The sequence below is a fragment of the Ranitomeya variabilis genome, chromosome 3 (assembly GCF_051348905.1).
Source record: "Ranitomeya variabilis isolate aRanVar5 chromosome 3, aRanVar5.hap1, whole genome shotgun sequence".
NCBI lineage: Eukaryota > Metazoa > Chordata > Amphibia > Anura > Dendrobatidae > Ranitomeya > Ranitomeya variabilis.
This window is the reverse complement of record NC_135234.1, coordinates 785,680,887-785,704,475: the sequence shown is the minus strand read 5'-3', so window position 1 is coordinate 785,704,475 and position 23,589 is coordinate 785,680,887. Positions and strand designations below refer to the sequence as shown.

Genomic DNA, 23,589 nt, shown 5'->3' with positions numbered 1-23,589 from the left:
ACATCTATTACCATATATCATGGGGATACACTGCTGTATATATAATATATGTAACTTCCCCCATACAGGAGAATTCTACCACTGACACTGAGTCCTGTATATAGTAATTACACCTATTACCATATATCATGGAGATACACTGCTGTATATATAATATATGTAACTTCCCTATACAGGAGAATTCTACCACTGACACTGAGTCCTGTATATAGTAATTACACCTATTACCATATATCATGGAGATACACTGCTGTATATATAATATATGTAACTTCCCCCATACAGGAGAATTCTACCACTGACACTGAGTCCTGTATATAGTAATTACACCTATTACCATATATCATGGAGATACACTGCTGTATATATAATATATGTAACTTCCCCATACAGGAGAATTCTACCACTGACACTGAGCCCTGTATATAGTAATTACAACTATTACCATATATCATGGGGATACACTGCTGTATATATAATATATGTAACTTCCCCCATACAGGAGAATTCTACCACTGACACTGAGTCCTGTATATAGTAATTACACCTATTACCATATATCATGGGGATACACTGCTGTATATATATAATATATGTAACTTCCCCCATACAGGATAATTCTACCACTGACACTGAGTCCTGTATATAGTAATAACACCTATTACCATATATCATGGGGATACACTGCTGTATATATAATATATGTAACTTCCCCATACAGGAGAATTCTACCACTGACACTGAGCCCTGTATATAGTAATTACACCTATTACCATATATCATGGGGATACACTGCTGTATATATAATATATGTAACTTCCCCATACAGGAGAATTCTACCACTGACACTGAGCCCTGTATATAGTAATTACAACTATTACCATATATCATGGGGATACACTGCTGTATATATAATATATGTAACTTCCCCATACAGGAGAATTCTACCACTGACACTGAGCCCTGTATATAGTAATTACACCTATTACCATATATCATGGGGATACACTGCTGTATATATAATATATGTAACTTCCCCCATACAGGAGAATTCTACCACTGACACTGAGCCCTGTATATAGTAATTACACCTATTACCATATATCATGGAGATACACTGCTGTATATATAATATATGTAACTTCCCCCATACAGGAGAATTCTACCACTGACACTGAGTCCTGTATATAGTAATTACACCTATTACCATATATCATGGAGATACACTGTATATATATAATATATGTAACTTCCCCATACAGGAGAATTCTACCACTGACACTGAGCCCTGTATATAGTAATTACACCTATTACCATATATCATGGAGAAACACTGCTGTATATATATAATATATGTAACTTCCCCCATACAGGAGAATTCTACCACTGACACTGAGCCCTGTATATAGTAATTACATCTATTACCATATATCATGGAGATACACTGCTGTATATATAATATATGTAACTTCCCCCATACAGGAGAATTCTACCACTGACACTGAGTCCTGTATATAGTAATTACACCTATTACCATATATCATGGGGATACACTGCTGTATATATAATATATGTAACTTCCCCATACAGGAGAATTCTACCACTGACACTGAGTCCTGTATATAGTAATTACATCTATTACCATATATCATGGGGATACACTGCTGTATATATAATATATGTAACTTCCCCATACTGGAGAATTCTACCACTGACACTGAGTCCTGTATATAGTAATTACACCTATTACCATATATCATGGGGATACACTGCTGTATATATAATATATGTAACTTCCTCATACAGGAGAATTCTACCACTGACACTGAGCCCTGTATATAGTAATTACACCTATTACCATATATCATGGAGATACACTGCTGTATATATAATATATGTAACTTCCCCATACAGGAGAATTCTACCACTGACACTGAGTCCTGTATATAGTAATTACACCTATTACCATATATCATGGGGATACACTGCTGTATATATAATATATGTAACTTCCCCATACAGGAGAATTCTACCACTGACACTGAGCCCTGTATATAGTAATTACACCTATTACCATATATCATGGAGATACACTGCTGTATATATAATATATGTAACTTCCTCCATACAGGAGAATTCTACCACTGACACTGAGTCCTGTATATAGTAATTACACCTATTACCATATATCATGGAGATACACTGCTGTATATATAATATATGTAACTTCCCCATACAGGAGAATTCTACCACTGACACTGAGTCCTGTATATAGTAATTACACCTATTACCATATATCATGGGGATACACTGCTGTATATATAATATATGTAACTTCCCCATACAGGAGAATTCTACCACTGACACTGAGTCCTGTATATAGTAATTACACCTATTACCATATATCATGGGGATACACTGCTGTATATATAATATATGTAACTTCCCCATACAGGAGAATTCTACCACTGACACTGAGCCCTGTATATAGTAATTACACCTATTACCATATATCATGGGGATACACTGCTGTATATATAATATATGTAACTTCCTCCATACAGGAGAATTCTACCACTGACACTGAGCCCTGTATATAGTAATTACACCTATTACCATATATCATGGGGATACACTGCTGTATATATAATATATGTAACTTCTCCATACAGGAGAATTCTACCACTGACACTGAGCCCTGTATATAGTAATTACATCTATTACCATATATCGTGGGGATACACTGCTGTATATATAATATATGTAACTTCCCCATACAGGAGAATTCTACCACTGACACTGAGCCCTGTATATAGTAATTACAACTATTACCATATATCATGGGGATACACTGCTGTATATATAATATATGTAACTTCCCCATACAGGAGAATTCTACCACTGACACTGAGCCCTGTATATAGTAATTACACCTATTACCATATATCATGGAGATACACTGCTGTATATATAATATATGTAACTTCCCCATACAGGAGAATTCTACCACTGACACTGAGTCCTGTATATAGTAATTACACCTATTACCATATATCATGGAGATACACTGCTGTATATATAATATATGTAACTTCCCCCATACAGGAGAATTCTACCACTGACACTGAGTCCTGTATATAGTAATTACACCTATTACCATATATCATGGAGATACACTGCTGTATATATAATATATGTAACTTCCCTCATACAGGAGAATTCTACCACTGACACTGAGCCCTGTATATAGTAATTACACCTATTACCATATATCATGGAGATACACTGCTGTATATATAATATATGTAACTTCCCCATACAGGAGAATTCTACCACTGACACTGAGTCCTGTATATAGTAATTACACCTATTACCATATATCATGGAGATACACTGCTGTATATATAATATATGTAACTTCCCCATACAGGAGAATTCTACCACTGACACTGAGCCCTGTATATAGTAATTACATCTATTACCATATATCATGGGGATACACTGCTGTATATATATAATATATGTAACTTCCCCATACAGGAGAATTCTACCACTGACACTGAGCCCTGTATATAGTAATTACACCTATTACCATATATCATGGAGATACACTGCTGTATATATTATATATGTAACTTCCCCATACAGGAGAATTCTACCACTGACACTGAGCCCTGTATATAGTAATTACACCTATTACCATATATCATGGAGATACACTGCTGTATATATAATATATGTAACTTCCCCATACAGGAGAATTCTACCACTGACACTGAGTCCTGTATATAGTAATTACATCTATTACCATATATCATGGGGATACACTGCTGTATATATAATATATGTAACTTCCCCATACAGGAGAATTCTACCACTGACACTGAGTCCTGTATATAGTAATTACACCTATTACCATATATCATGGAGATACACTGCTGTATATATAATATATGTAACTTCCCCATACAGGAGAATTCTACCACTGACACTGAGTCCTGTATATAGTAATTACACCTATTACCATATATCATGGAGATACACTGCTGTATATATAATATATGTAACTTCCCCATACAGGAGAATTCTACCACTGACACTGAGTCCTGTATATAGTAATTACACCTATTACCATATATCATGGGGATACACTGCTGTATATATAATATATGTAACTTCCCCCATACAGGAGAATTCTACCACTGACACTGAGCCCTGTATATAGTAATTACAACTATTACCATATATCATGGGGATACACTGCTGTATATATAATATATGTAACTTCCCCCATACAGGAGAATTCTACCACTGACACTGAGCCCTGTATATAGTAATTACACCTATTACCATATATCATGGGGATACACTGCTGTATATATAATATATGTAACTTCCCCATACAGGAGAATTCTACCACTGACACTGAGTCCTGTATATAGTAATTACACCTATTACCATATATCATGGAGATACACTGCTGTATATATAATATATGTAACTTCCCCATACAGGAGAATTCTACCACTGACACTGAGTCCTGTATTTAGTAATTACACCTATTACCATATATCATGGAGATACACTGCTGTATATATAATATATGTAACTTCCCCATACAGGAGAATTCTACCACTGACACTGAGTCCTGTATTTAGTAATTACACCTATTACCATATATCATGGGGATACACTGCTGTATATATAATATATGTAACTTCCCCCATACAGGAGAATTCTACCACTGACACTGAGTCCTGTATATAGTAATTACACCTATTACCATATATCATGGAGATACACTGCTGTATATATAATATATGTAACTTCCCCCATACAGGAGAATTCTACCACTGACACTGAGCCCTGTATATAGTAATTACACCTATTACCATATATCATGGGGATACACTGCTGTATATATAATATATGTAACTTCCTCCATACAGGAGAATTCTACCACTGACACTGAGTCCTGTATATAGTAATTACATCTATTACCATATATCATGGGGATACACTGCTGTATATATAATATATGTTACTTCCCCATACAGGAGAATTCTACCACTGACACTGAGTCCTGTATATAGTAATTACACCTATTACCATATATCATGGAGATACACTGCTGTATATATAATATATGTAACTTCCTCCATACAGAAGAATTCTACCACTGACACTGAGTCCTGTATATAGTAATTACACCTATTACCATATATCATGGGGATACACTGTTGTATATATAATATATGTAACTTCCCCCATACAGGAGAATTCTACCACTGACACTGAGTCCTGTATATAGTAATTACACCTATTACCATATATCATGGAGATACACTGCTGTATATATAATATATGTAACTTCCTCCATACAGGAGAATTCTACCACTGACACTGAGCCCTGTATATAGTAATTACACCTATTACCATATATCATGGAGATACACTGCTGTATATATAATATATGTAACTTCCCCATACAGGAGAATTCTACCACTGACACTGAGCCCTGTATATAGTAATTACACCTATTACCATATATCATGGAGATACACTGCTGTATATATAATATATGTAACTTCCCCCATACAGGAGAATTCTACCACTGACACTGAGCCCTGTATATAGTAATTACACCTATTACCATATATCATGGAGATACACTGCTGTATATATAATATATGTAACTTCCCCATACAGGAGAATTCTACCACTGACACTGAGCCCTGTGTATAGTAATTACACCTATTACCATATATCATGGAGATACACTGCTGTATATATAATATATGTAACTTCCCCATACAGGAGAATTCTACCACTGACACTGAGTCCTGTATATAGTAATTACACCTATTACCATATATCATGGGGATACACTGCTGTATATATATAATATATGTAACTTCCCCATACAGGAGAATTCTACCACTGACACTGAGCCCTGTATATAGTAATTACACCTATTACCATATATCATGGGGATACACTGCTGTATATATAATATATGTAACTTCCCCATACAGGAGAATTCTACCACTGACACTGAGCCCTGTATATAGTAATTACACCTATTACCATATATCATGGGGATACACTGCTGTATATATAATATATGTAACTTCCCCATACAGGAGAATTCTACCACTGACACTGAGCCCTGTATATAGTAATTACACCTATTACCATATATCATGGAGATACACTGCTGTATATATAATATATGTAACTTCCCCATACAGGAGAATTCTACCACTGACACTGAGCCCTGTATATAGTAATTACACCTATTACCATATATCATGGGGATACACTGCTGTATATATAATATATGTAACTTCCCCCATACAGGAGAATTCTACCACTGACACTGAGTCCTGTATATAGTAATTACACCTATTACCATATATCATGGAGATACACTGCTGTATATATAATATATGTAACTTCCCCATACAGGAGAATTCTACCACTGACACTGAGTCCTGTATATAGTAATTACACCTATTACCATATATCATGGAGATACACTGCTGTATATATAATATATGTAACTTCCCCATACAGGAGAATTCTACCACTGACACTGAGCCCTGTATATAGTAATTACATCTATTACCATATATCATGGGGATACACTGCTGTATATATAATATATGTAACTTCCCCCATACAGGAGAATTCTACCACTGACACTGAGCCCTGTATATAGTAATTACACCTATTACCATATATCATGGGGATACACTGCTGTATATATAATATATGTAACTTCCCCATACAGGAGAATTCTACCACTGACACTGAGCCCTGTATATAGTAATTACATCTATTACCATATATCATGGAGATACACTGCTGTATATATAATATATGTAACTTCCCCATACAGGAGAATTCTACCACTGACACTGAGTCCTGTATATAGTAATTACACCTATTACCATATATCATGGAGATACACTGCTGTATATATAATATATGTAACTTCCCCATACAGGAGAATTCTACCACTGACACTGAGCCCTGTATATAGTAATTACACCTATTACCATATATCATGGGGATACACTGCTGTATATATAATATATGTAACTTCCCCCATACAGGAGAATTCTACCACTGACACTGAGTCCTGTATATAGTAATTACATCTATTACCATATATCATGGGGATACACTGCTGTATATATAATATATGTAACTTCTCCATACAGGAGAATTCTACCACTGACACTGAGTCCTGTATATAGTAATTACATCTATTACCATATATCATGGGGATACACTGCTGTATATATAATATATGTAACTTCCCCATACAGGAGAATTCTACCACTGACACTGAGTCCTGTATATAGTAATTACACCTATTACCATATATCATGGAGATACACTGCTGTATATATAATATATGTAACTTCCTCCATACAGGAGAATTCTACCACTGACACTGAGTCCTGTATATAGTAATTACACCTATTACCATATATCATGGAGATACACTGCTGTATATATAATATATGTAACTTCCCCATACAGGAGAATTCTACCACTGACACTGAGCCCTGTATATAGTAATTACACCTATTACCATATATCATGGAGATACACTGCTGTATATATAATATATGTAACTTCCCCCATACAGGAGAATTCTACCACTGACACTGAGCCCTGTATATAGTAATTACACCTATTACCATATATCATGGGGATACACTGCTGTATATATAATATATGTAACTTCCCTCATACAGGAGAATTCTACCACTGACACTGAGTCCTGTATATAGTAATTACACCTATTACCATATATCATGGGGATACACTGCTGTATATATAATATATGTAACTCCCCCCATACAGGAGAATTCTACCACTGACACTGAGTCCTGTATATAGTAATTACACCTATTACCATATATCATGGGGATACACTGCTGTATATATAATATATGTAACTTACCCATACAGGAGAATTCTACCACTGACACTGAGCCCTGTATATAGTAATTACACCTATTACCATATATCATGGGGATACACTGCTGTATATATAATATATGTAACTTCCCCATACAGGAGAATTCTACCACTGACACTGAGTCCTGTATATAGTAATTACACCTATTACCATATATCATGGAGATACACTGCTGTATATATAATATATGTAACTTCCCCATACAGGAGAATTCTACCACTGACACTGAGCCCTGTATATAGTAATTACACCTATTACCATATATCATGGGGATACACTGCTGTATATATAATATATGTAACTTCCCCCATACAGGAGAATTCTACCACTGACACTGAGCCCTGTATATAGTAATTACATCTATTACCATATATCATGGGGATACACTGCTGTATATATAATATATGTAACTTCCCCATACAGGAGAATTCTACCACTGACACTGAGTCCTGTATATAGTAATTACATCTATTACCATATATCATGGGGATACACTGCTGTATATATATAATATATGTAACTTCCTCCATACAGGAGAATTCTACCACTGACACTGAGTCCTGTATATAGTAATTACACCTATTACCATATATCATGGGGATACACTGCTGTATATATATAATATATGTAACTTCCTCCATACAGGAGAATTCTACCACTGACACTGAGCCCTGTATATAGTAATTACACCTATTACCATATATCATGGAGATACACTGCTGTATATATATAATATATGTAACTTCCTCATACAGGAGAATTCTACCACTGACACTGAGCCCTGTATATAGTAATTACACCTATTACCATATATCATGGAGATACACTGCTGTATATATATAATATATGTAACTTCCCCATACAGGAGAATTCTACCACTGACACTGAGTCCTGTATATAGTAATTACACCTATTACCATATATCATGGAGATACACTGCTGTATATATAATATATGTAACTTCCTCCATACAGGAGAATTCTACCACTGACACTGAGTCCTGTATATAGTAATTACACCTATTACCATATATCATGGGGATACACTGCTGTATATATAATATATGTAACTTCCCCCATACAGGAGAATTCTACCACTGACACTGAGTCCTGTATATAGTAATTACACCTATTACCATATATCATGGAGATACACTGCTGTATATATAATATATGTAACTTCCCCCATACAGGAGAATTCTACCACTGACACTGAGCCCTGTATATAGTAATTACACCTATTACCATATATCATGGGGATACACTGCTGTATATATAATATATGTAACTTCCTCATACAGGAGAATTCTACCACTGACACTGAGCCCTGTATATAATAATTACACCTATTACCATATATCATGGAGATACACTGCTGTATATATAATATATGTAACTTCCTCCATACAGGAGAATTCTACCACTGACACTGAGTCCTGTATATAGTAATTACACCTATTACCATATATCATGGGGATACACTGCTGTATATATAATATATGTAACTTCCTCCATACAGGAGAATTCTACCACTGACACTGAGTCCTGTATATAGTAATTACATCTATTACCATATATCATGGGGATACACTGCTGTATATATAATATATGTAACTTCCTCATACAGGAGAATTCTACCACTGACACTGAGCCCTGTATATAATAATTACACCTATTACCATATATCATGGAGATACACTGCTGTATATATAATATATGTAACTTCCCCCATACAGGAGAATTCTACCACTGACACTGAGTCCTGTATATAGTAATTACATCTATTACCATATATCATGGAGATACACTGCTGTATATATAATATATGTAACTTCCTCATACAGGAGAATTCTACCACTGACACTGAGCCCTGTATATAGTAATTACACCTATTACCATATATCATGGGGATACACTGCTGTATATATAATATATGTAACTTCCCCATACAGGAGAATTCTACCACTGACACTGAGCCCTGTATATAGTAATTACACCTATTACCATATATCATGGAGATACACTGCTGTATATATAATATATGTAACTTCCCCCATACAGGAGAATTCTACCACTGACACTGAGCCCTGTATATAGTAATTACACCTATTACCATATATCATGGAGATACACTGCTGTATATATAATATATGTAACTTCCCCATACAGGAGAATTCTACCACTGACACTGAGCCCTGTATATAGTAATTACACCTATTACCATATATCATGGAGATACACTGCTGTATATATAATATATGTAACTTCCCCATACAGGAGAATTCTACCACTGACACTGAGCCCTGTATATAATAATTACACCTATTACCATATATCATGGAGATACACTGCTGTATATATAATATATGTAACTTCCTCCATACAGGAGAATTCTACCACTGACACTGAGTCCTGTATATAGTAATTACACCTATTACCATATATCATGGGGATACACTGCTGTATATATAATATATGTAACTTCCCCATACAGGAGAATTCTACCACTGACACTGAGCCCTGTATATAGTAATTACACCTATTACCATATATCATGGAGATACACTGCTGTATATATAATATATGTAACTTCCCCATACAGGAGAATTCTACCACTGACACTGAGCCCTGTATATAGTAATTACACCTATTACCATATATCATGGGGATACACTGCTGTATATATATAATATATGTAACTTCCCCATACAGGAGAATTCTACCACTGACACTGAGCCCTGTATATAGTAATTACACCTATTACCATATATCATGGAGATACACTGCTGTATATATAATATATGTAACTTCCCCATACAGGAGAATTCTACCACTGACACTGAGCCCTGTATATAGTAATTACACCTATTACCATATATCATGGGGATACACTGCTGTATATATAATATATGTAACTTCCCCATACAGGAGAATTCTACCACTGACACTGAGCCCTGTATATAGTAATTACACCTATTACCATATATCATGGAGATACACTGCTGTATATATAATATATGTAACTTCCCCATACAGGAGAATTCTACCACTGACACTGAGTCCTGTATATAGTAATTACACCTATTACCATATATCATGGGGATACACTGCTGTATATATAATATATGTAACTTCCTCCATACAGGAGAATTCTACCACTGACACTGAGTCCTGTATATAGTAATTACACCTATTACCACATATCATGGAGATACACTGCTGTATATATAATATATGTAACTTCCCCATACAGGAGAATTCTACCACTGACACTGAGTCCTGTATATAGTAATTACACCTATTACCATATATCATGGGGATACACTGCTGTATATATAATATATGTAACTTCCTCCATACAGGAGAATTCTACCACTGACACTGAGTCCTGTATATAGTAATTACACCTATTACCATATATCATGGGGATACACTGCTGTATATATATAATATATGTAACTTCCCCCATACAGGATAATTCTACCACTGACACTGAGTCCTGTATATAGTAATTACACCTATTACCATATATCATGGAGATACACTGCTGTATATATAATATATGTAACTTCCCCATACAGGAGAATTCTACCACTGACACTGAGCCCTGTATATAGTAATTACATCTATTACCATATATCATGGGGATACACTGCTGTATATATAATATATGTAACTTCTCCATACAGGAGAATTCTACCACTGACACTGAGTCCTGTATATAGTAATTACACCTATTACCATATATCATGGGGATACACTGCTGTATATATAATATATGTAACTTCCCCATACAGGAGAATTCTACCACTGACACTGAGCCCTGTATATAGTAATTACACCTATTACCATATATCATGGAGATACACTGCTATATATATAATATATGTAACTTCCCCCATACAGGAGAATTCTACCACTGACACTGAGCCCTGTATATAATAATTACACCTATTACCATATATCATGGGGATACACTGCTGTATATATATAATATATGTAACTTCCCCATACAGGAGAATTCTACCACTGACACTGAGTCCTGTATATAGTAATTACACCTATTACCATATATCATGGGGATACACTGCTGTATATATAATATATGTAACTTCCCCCATACAGGAGAATTCTACCACTGACACTGAGTCCTGTATATAGTAATTACACCTATTACCATATATCATGGAGATACACTGCTGTATATATAATATATGTAACTTCCCCCATACAGGAGAATTCTACCACTGACACTGAGCCCTGTATATAGTAATTACACCTATTACCATATATCATGGGGATACACTGCTGTATATATATAATATATGTAACTTCCTCCATACAGGAGAATTCTACCACTGACACTGAGTCCTGTATATAGTAATTACACCTATTACCATATATCATGGGGATACACTGCTGTATATATAATATATGTAACTTCCCCCATACAGGAGAATTCTACCACTGACACTGAGCCCTGTATATAGTAATTACACCTATTACCATATATCATGGGGATACACTGCTGTATATATATAATATATGTAACTTCCCCATACAGGAGAATTCTACCACTGACACTGAGTCCTGTATATAGTAATTACACCTATTACCATATATCATGGAGATACACTGCTGTATATATAATATATGTAACTTCCCCATACAGGAGAATTCTACCACTGACACTGAGCCCTGTATATAGTAATTACACCTATTACCATATATCATGGGGATACACTGCTGTATATATATAATATATGTAACTTCCCCATACAGGAGAATTCTACCACTGACACTGAGCCCTGTATATAGTAATTACACCTATTACCATATATCATGGGGATACACTGCTGTATATATATAATATATGTAACTTCCCCATACAGGAGAATTCTACCACTGACACTGAGCCCTGTATATAGTAATTACACCTATTACCATATATCATGGAGATACACTGCTGTATATATAATATATGTAACTTCCCCCATACAGGAGAATTCTACCACTGACACTGAGTCCTGTATATAGTAATTACACCTATTACCATATATCATGGGGATACACTGCTGTATATATAATATATGTAACTTCCCCCATACAGGAGAATTCTACCACTGACACTGAGCCCTGTATATAGTAATTACACCTATTACCATATATCATGGGGATACACTGCTGTATATATATAATATATGTAACTTCCCCATACAGGAGAATTCTACCACTGACACTGAGTCCTGTATATAGTAATTACACCTATTACCATATATCATGGAGATACACTGCTGTATATATAATATATGTAACTTCCCCATACAGGAGAATTCTACCACTGACACTGAGTCCTGTATATAGTAATTACACCTATTACCATATATCATGGGGATACACTGCTGTATATATAATATATGTAACTTCCCCCATACAGGAGAATTCTACCACTGACACTGAGCCCTGTATATAGTAATTACACCTATTACCATATATCATGGAGATACACTGCTGTATATATAATATATGTAACTTCCCCATACAGGAGAATTCTACCACTGACACTGAGTCCTGTATATAGTAATTACACCTATTACCATATATCATGGGGATACACTGCTGTATATATAATATATGTAACTTCTCCATACAGGAGAATTCTACCACTGACACTGAGCCCTGTATATAGTAATTACATCTATTACCATATATCGTGGGGATACACTGCTGTATATATAATATATGTAACTTCCCCATACAGGAGAATTCTACCACTGACACTGAGCCCTGTATATAGTAATTACAACTATTACCATATATCATGGGGATACACTGCTGTATATATAATATATGTAACTTCCCCCATACAGGAGAATTCTACCACTGACACTGAGCCCTGTATATAGTAATTACACCTATTACCATATATCATGGAGATACACTGCTGTATATATAATATATGTAACTTCCCCCATACAGGAGAATTCTACCACTGACACTGAGTCCTGTATATAGTAATTACACCTATTACCATATATCATGGAGATACACTGCTGTATATATAATATATGTAACTTCCCCATACAGGAGAATTCTACCACTGACACTGAGTCCTGTATATAGTAATTACACCTATTACCATATATCATGGGGATACACTGCTGTATATATAATATATGTAACTTCCCCATACAGGAGAATTCTACCACTGACACTGAGCCCTGTATATAGTAATTACACCTATTACCATATATCATGGGGATACACTGCTGTATATATAATATATGTAACTTCCCCCATACAGGAGAATTCTACCACTGACACTGAGTCCTGTATATAGTAATTACACCTATTACCATATATCATGGAGATACACTGCTGTATATATAATATATGTAACTTCCCCCATACAGGAGAATTCTACCACTGACACTGAGTCCTGTATATAGTAATTACACCTATTACCATATATCATGGAGATACACTGCTGTATATATAATATATGTAACTTCCCCCATACAGGAGAATTCTACCACTGACACTGAGTCCTGTATATAGTAATTACATCTATTACCATATATCATGGGGATACACTGCTGTATATATAATATATGTAACTTCCCCATACAGGAGAATTCTACCACTGACACTGAGTCCTGTATATAGTAATTACACCTATTACCATATATCATGGAGATACACTGCTGTATATATAATATATGTAACTTCCCCATACAGGAGAATTCTACCACTGACACTGAGTCCTGTATATAGTAATTACACCTATTACCATATATCATGGAGATACACTGCTGTATATATAATATATGTAACTTCCCCATACAGGAGAATTCTACCACTGACACTGAGTCCTGTATATAGTAATTACACCTATTACCATATATCATGGGGATACACTGCTGTATATATAATATATGTAACTTCCCCCATACAGGAGAATTCTACCACTGACACTGAGCCCTGTATATAGTAATTACAACTATTACCATATATCATGGGGATACACTGCTGTATATATAATATATGTAACTTCCCCCATACAGGAGAATTCTACCACTGACACTGAGCCCTGTATATAGTAATTACACCTATTACCATATATCATGGGGATACACTGCTGTATATATAATATATGTAACTTCCCCATACAGGAGAATTCTACCACTGACACTGAGTCCTGTATATAGTAATTACATCTATTACCATATATCATGGAGATACACTGCTGTATATATAATATATGTAACTTCCCCATACAGGAGAATTCTACCACTGACACTGAGTCCTGTATATAGTAATTACACCTATTACCATATATCATGGAGATACACTGCTGTATATATAATATATGTAACTTCCCCATACAGGAGAATTCTACCACTGACACTGAGTCCTGTATTTAGTAATTACACCTATTACCATATATCATGGAGATACACTGCTGTATATATAATATATGTAACTTCCCCATACAGGAGAATTCTACCACTGACACTGAGTCCTGTATTTAGTAATTACACCTATTACCATATATCATGGGGATACACTGCTGTATATATAATATATGTAACTTCCCCCATACAGGAGAATTCTACCACTGACACTGAGCCCTGTATATAGTAATTACACCTATTACCATATATCATGGGGATACACTGCTGTATATATAATATATGTAACTTCCCCATACAGGAGAATTCTACCACTGACACTGAGTCCTGTATATAGTAATTACATCTATTACCATATATCATGGAGATACACTGCTGTATATATAATATATGTAACTTCCTCCATACAGGAGAATTCTACCACTGACACTGAGTCCTGTATATAGTAATTACACCTATTACCATATATCATGGAGATACACTGCTGTATATATAATATATGTAACTTCCCCATACAGGAGAATTCTACCACTGACACTGAGTCCTGTATATAGTAATTACATCTATTACCATATATCATGGGGATACACTGCTGTATATATAATATATGTAACTTCCTCCATACAGGAGAATTCTACCACTGACACTGAGCCCTGTATATAGTAATTACACCTATTACCATATATCATGGGGATACACTGCTGTATATATAATATATGTAACTTCTCCATACAGGAGAATTCTACCACTGACACTGAGTCCTGTATATAGTAATTACACCTATTACCATATATCATGGAGATACACTGCTGTATATATAATATATGTAACTTTCCCCATACAGGAGAATTCTACCACTGACACTGAGTCCTGTATATAGTAATTACATCTATTACCATATATCATGGGGATACACTGCTGTATATATAATATATGTAACTTCCTCCATACAGGAGAATTCTACCACTGACACTGAGTCCTGTATATAGTAATTACATCTATTACCATATATCATGGGGATACACTGCTGTATATATAATATATGTTACTTCCCCATACAGGAGAATTCTACCACTGACACTGAGTCCTGTATATAGTAATTACACCTATTACCATATATCATGGAGATACACTGCTGTATATATAATATATGTAACTTCCTCCATACAGAAGAATTCTACCACTGACACTGAGTCCTGTATATAGTAATTACACCTATTACCATATATCATGGGGATACACTGTTGTATATATAATATATGTAACTTCCCCCATACAGGAGAATTCTACCACTGACACTGAGCCCTGTATATAGTAATTACACCTATTACCATATATCATGGAGATACACTGCTGTATATATAATATATGTAACTTCCCCATACAGGAGAATTCTACCACTGACACTGAGCCCTGTATATAGTAATTACACCTATTACCATATATCATGGAGATACACTGCTGTATATATAATATATGTAACTTCCCCCATACAGGAGAATTCTACCACTGACACTGAGCCCTGTATATAGTAATTACACCTATTACCATATATCATGGAGATACACTGCTGTATATATAATATATGTAACTTCCCCATACAGGAGAATTCTACCACTGACACTGAGTCCTGTATATAGTAATTACATCTATTACCATATATCATGGGGATACACTGCTGTATATATAATATATGTAACTTCCCCCATACAGGAGAATTCTACCACTGACACTGAGCCCTGTATATAGTAATTACACCTATTACCATATATCATGGAGATACACTGCTGTATATATAATATATGTAACTTCCCCATACAGGAGAATTCTACCACTGACACTGAGCCCTGTATATAGTAATTACACCTATTACCATATATCATGGAGATACACTGCTGTATATATAATATATGTAACTTCCCCCATACAGGAGAATTCTACCACTGACACTGAGCCCTGTATATAGTAATTACACCTATTACCATATATCATGGAGATACACTGCTGTATATATAATATATGTAACTTCCCCATACAGGAGAATTCTACCACTGACACTGAGTCCTGTATATAGTAATTACACCTATTACCATATATCATGGGGATACACTGCTGTATATATAATATATGTAACTTCCCCCATACAGGAGAATTCTACCACTGACACTGAGTCCTGTATATAGTAATTACATCTATTACCATATATCATGGAGATACACTGCTGTATATATAATATATGTAACTTCCTCATACAGGAGAATTCTACCACTGACACTGAGCCCTGTATATAGTAATTACACCTATTACCATATATCATGGGGATACACTGCTGTATATATAATATATGTAACTTCCCCCATACAGGAGAATTCTACCACTGACACTGAGTCCTGTATATAGTAATTACACCTATTACCATATATCATGGAGATACACTGCTGTATATATAATATATGTAACTTCCCCATACAGGAGAATTCTACCACTGACACTGAGCCCTGTATATAGTAATTACACCTATTACCATATATCATGGAGATACACTGCTGTATATATATAATATATGTAACTTCCCCCATACAGGAGAATTCTACCACTGACACTGAGTCCTGTATATAGTAATTACACCTATTACCATATATCATGGAGATACACTGCTGTATATATAATATATGTAACTTCCCCATACAGGAGAATTCTACCACTGACACTGAGCCCTGTATATAGTAATTACACCTATTACCATATATCATGGGGATACACTGCTGTATATATAATATATGTAACTTCCCCATACAGGAGAATTCTACCACTGACACTGAGTCCTGTATATAGTAATTACACCTATTACCATATATCATGGAGATACACTGCTGTATATATATAATATATGTAACTTCCTCATACAGGAGAATTCTACCACTGACACTGAGCCCTGTATATAGTAATTACACCTATTACCATATATCATGGAGATACACTGCTGTATATATAATATATGTAACTTCCCCCATACAGGAGAATTCTACCACTGACACTGAGCCCTGTATATAGTAATTACACCTATTACCATATATCATGGGGATACACTGCTGTATATATAATATATGTAACTTCCCCATACAGGAGAATTCTACCACTGACACTGAGCCCTGTATATAGTAATTACACCTATTACCATATATCATGGAGATACACTGCTGTATATATAATATATGTAACTTCCCCATACAGGAGAATTCTACCACTGACACTGAGCCCTGTATATAGTAATTACACCTATTACCATATATCATGGGGATACACTGCTGTATATATAATATATGTAACTTCCCCATACAGGAGAATTCTACCACTGACACTGAGCCCTGTATATAGTAATTACACCTATTACCATATATCATGGAGATACACTGCTGTATATATAATATATGTAACTTCCCCATACAGGAGAATTCTACCACTGACACTGAGCCCTGTATATAGTAATTACACCTATTACCATATATCATGGGGATACACTGCTGTATATATAATATATGTAACTTCCCCATACAGGAGAATTCTACCACTGACACTGAGCCCTGTATATAGTAATTACACCTATTACCATATATCATGGAGATACACTGCTGTATATATAATATATGTAACTTCCCCCATACAGGAGAATTCTACCACTGACACTGAGTCCTGTATATAGTAATTACACCTATTACCATATATCATGGAGATACACTGCTGTATATATAATATATGTAACTTCCCCCATACAGGAGAATTCTACCACTGACACTGAGTCCTGTATATAGTAATTACACCTATTACCATATATCATGGAGATACACTGCTGTATATATAATATATGTAACTTCCCCATACAGGAGAATTCTACCACTGACACTGAGTCCTGTATATAGTAAATTACACCTATTACCATATATCATGGAGATACACTGCTGTATATATAATATATGTAACTTCCCCATACAGGAGAATTCTACCACTGACACTGAGTCCTGTATATAGTAATTACACCTATTACCATATATCATGGAGATACACTGCTGTATATATAATATATGTAACTTCCCCATACAGGAGAATTCTACCACTGACACTGAGCCCTGTATATAGTAATTACATCTATTACCATATATCATGGGGATACACTGCTGTATATATAATATATGTAACTTCCCCATACAGGAGAATTCTACCACTGACACTGAGTCCTGTATATAGTAATTACATCTATTACCATATATCATGGGGATACACTGCTGTATATATATAATATATGTAACTTCCTCCATACAGGAGAATTCTACCACTGACACTGAGTCCTGTATATAGTAATTACACCTATTACCATATATCATGGGGATACACTGCTGTATATATATAATATATGTAACTTCCTCCATACAGGAGAATTCTACCACTGACACTGAGCCCTGTATATAGTAATTACACCTATTACCATATATCATGGAGATACACTGCTGTATATATATAATATATGTAACTTCCTCATACAGGAGAATTCTACCACTGACACTGAGCCCTGTATATAGTAATTACACCTATTACCATATATCATGGAGATACACTGCTGTATATATAATATATGTAACTTCCCCCATACAGGAGAATTCTACCACTGACACTGAGCCCTGTATATAGTAATTACACCTATTACCATATATCATGGGGATACACTGCTGTATATATAATATATGTAACTTCCTCCATACAGGAGAATTCTACCACTGACACTGAGTCCTGTATATAGTAATTACACCTATTACCATATATCATGGGGATACACTGCTGTATATATAATATATGTAACTTCCTCCATACAGGAGAATTCTACCACTGACACTGAGTCCTGTATATAGTAATTACATCTATTACCATATATCATGGGGATACACTGCTGTATATATAATATATGTAACTTCCTCATACAGGAGAATTCTACCACTGACACTGAGCCCTGTATATAATAATTACACCTATTACCATATATCATGGAGATACACTGCTGTATATATAATATATGTAACTTCCCCCATACAGGAGAATTCTACCACTGACACTGAGTCCTGTATATAGTAATTACATCTATTACCATATATCATGGAGATACACTGCTGTATATATAATATATGTAACTTCCTCATACAGGAGAATTCTACCACTGACACTGAGCCCTGTATATAGTAATTACATCTATTACCATATATCATGGAGATACACTGCTGTATATATAATATATGTAACTTCCTCCATACAGGAGAATTCTACCACTGACACTGAGTCCTGTATATAGTAATTACACCTATTACCATATATCATGGGGATACACTGTATATATAATATATGTAACTTCCCCATACAGGAGAATTCTACCACTGACACTGAGCCCTGTATATAGTAATTACACCTATTACCATATATCATGGAGATACACTGCTGTATATATAATATATGTAACTTCCCCATACAGGAGAATTCTACCACTGACACTGAGTCCTGTATATAGTAATTACACCTATTACCATATATCATGGAGATACACTGCTGTATATATTATATATGTAACTTCCCCATACAGGAGAATTCTACCACTGACACTGAGCCCTGTATATAGTAATTACACCTATTACCATATATCATGGGGATACACTGCTGTATATATAATATATGTAACTTCCCCCATACAGGAGAATTCTACCACTGACACTGAGCCCTGTATATAGTAATTACACCTATTACCATATATCATGGGGATACACTGCTGTATATATAATATATGTAACTTCCTCATACAGGAGAATTCTACCACTGACACTGAGCCCTGTATATAATAATTACACCTATTACCATATATCATGGAGATACACTGCTGTATATATAATATATGTAACTTCCTCCATACAGGAGAATTCTACCACTGACACTGAGTCCTGTATATAGTAATTACACCTATTACCATATATCATGGAGATACACTGCTGTATATATATATAATATATGTAACTTCCTCCATACAGGAGAATTCTACCACTGACACTGAGCCCTGTATATAGTAATTACACCTATTACCATATATCATGGAGATACACTGCTGTATATATAATATATGTAACTTCCCCCATACAGGAGAATTCTACCACTGACACTGAGTCCTGTATATAGTAATTACACCTATTACCATATATCATGGGGATACACTGCTGTATATATAATATATGTAACTTCCCCCATACAGGAGAATTCTACCACTGACACTGAGTCCTGTATATAGTAATTACACCTATTACCATATATCATGGGGATACACTGCTGTATATATAATATATGTAACTTCCCCATACAGGAGAATTCTACCACTGACACTGAGCCCTGTATATAGTAATTACACCTATTACCATATATCATGGAGATACACTGCTGTATATATAATATATGTAACTTCCCCATACAGGAGAATTCTACCACTGACACTGAGCCCTGTATATAGTAATTACACCTATTACCATATATCATGGGGATACACTGCTGTATATATAATATATGTAACTTCCTCCATACAGGAGAATTCTACCACTGACACTGAGTCCTGTATATAGTAATTACACCTATTACCATATATCATGGGGATACACTGCTGTATATATAATATATGTAACTTCCTCCATACAGGAGAATTCTACCACTGACACTGAGTCCTGTATATAGTAATTACACCTATTACCATATATCATGGGGATACACTGCTGTATATATATAATATATGTAACTTCCCCCATACAGGATAATTCTACCACTGACACTGAGTCCTGTATATAGTAATTACACCTATTACCATATATCATGGAGATACACTGCTGTATATATAATATATGTAACTTCCCCATACAGGAGAATTCTACCACTGACACTGAGCCCTGTATATAGTAATTACACCTATTACCATATATCATGGGGATACACTGCTGTATATATAATATATGTAACTTCCCCCATACAGGAGAATTCTACCACTGACACTGAGTCCTGTATATAGTAATTACATCTATTACCATATATCATGGAGATACACTGCTGTATATATAATATATGTAACTTCCTCCATACAGGAGAATTCTACCACTGACACTGAGTCCTGTATATAGTAATTACATCTATTACCATATATCATGGAGATACACTGCTGTATATATAATATATGTAACTTCCCCCATACAGGAGAATTCTACCACTGACACTGAGTCCTGTATATAGTAATTACACATATTACCATATATCATGGAGATACACTGCTGTATATATAATATATGTAACTTCCCCCATACAGGAGAATTCTACCACTGACACTGAGCCCTGTATATAGTAATTACATCTATTACCATATATCATGGGGATACACTGCTGTATATATAATATATGTAACTTCTCCATACAGGAGAATTCTACCACTGACACTGAGTCCTGTATATAGTAATTACACCTATTACCATATATCATGGGGATACACTGCTGTATATATAATATATGTAACTTCCCCATACAGGAGAATTCTACCACTGACACTGAGCCCTGTATATAGTAATTACACCTATTACCATATATCATGGAGATACACTGCTATATATATAATATATGTAACTTCCCCCATACAGGAGAATTCTACCACTGACACTGAGCCCTGTATATAATAATTACACCTATTACCATATATCATGGGGATACACTGCTGTATATATATAATATATGTAACTTCCCCATACAGGAGAATTCTACCACTGACACTGAGTCCTGTATATAGTAATTACACCTATTACCATATATCATGGGGATACACTGCTGTATATATAATATATGTAACTTCCCCCATACAGGAGAATTCTACCACTGACACTGAGTCCTGTATATAGTAATTACACCTATTACCATATATCATGGAGATACACTGCTGTATATATAATATATGTAACTTCCCCATACAGGAGAATTCTACCACTGACACTGAGCCCTGTATATAGTAATTACACCTATTACCATATATCATGGAGATACACTGCTGTATATATATAATATATGTAACTTCCCCATACAGGAGAATTCTACCACTGACACTGAGTCCTGTATATAGTAATTACACCTATTA

General features: G+C 34.9%; 1 protein-coding gene across 1 annotated transcript in view; it reads right to left on the bottom strand.

Moving 5' to 3' along the window:
• LOC143817524 (transient receptor potential cation channel subfamily M member 2-like) overlaps positions 1 to 23,589 on the bottom strand; it is an 868,795-nt gene that overhangs the window by 133,337 nt on the left and 711,869 nt on the right. The gene's annotated exons all lie outside the window — the stretch shown is intronic.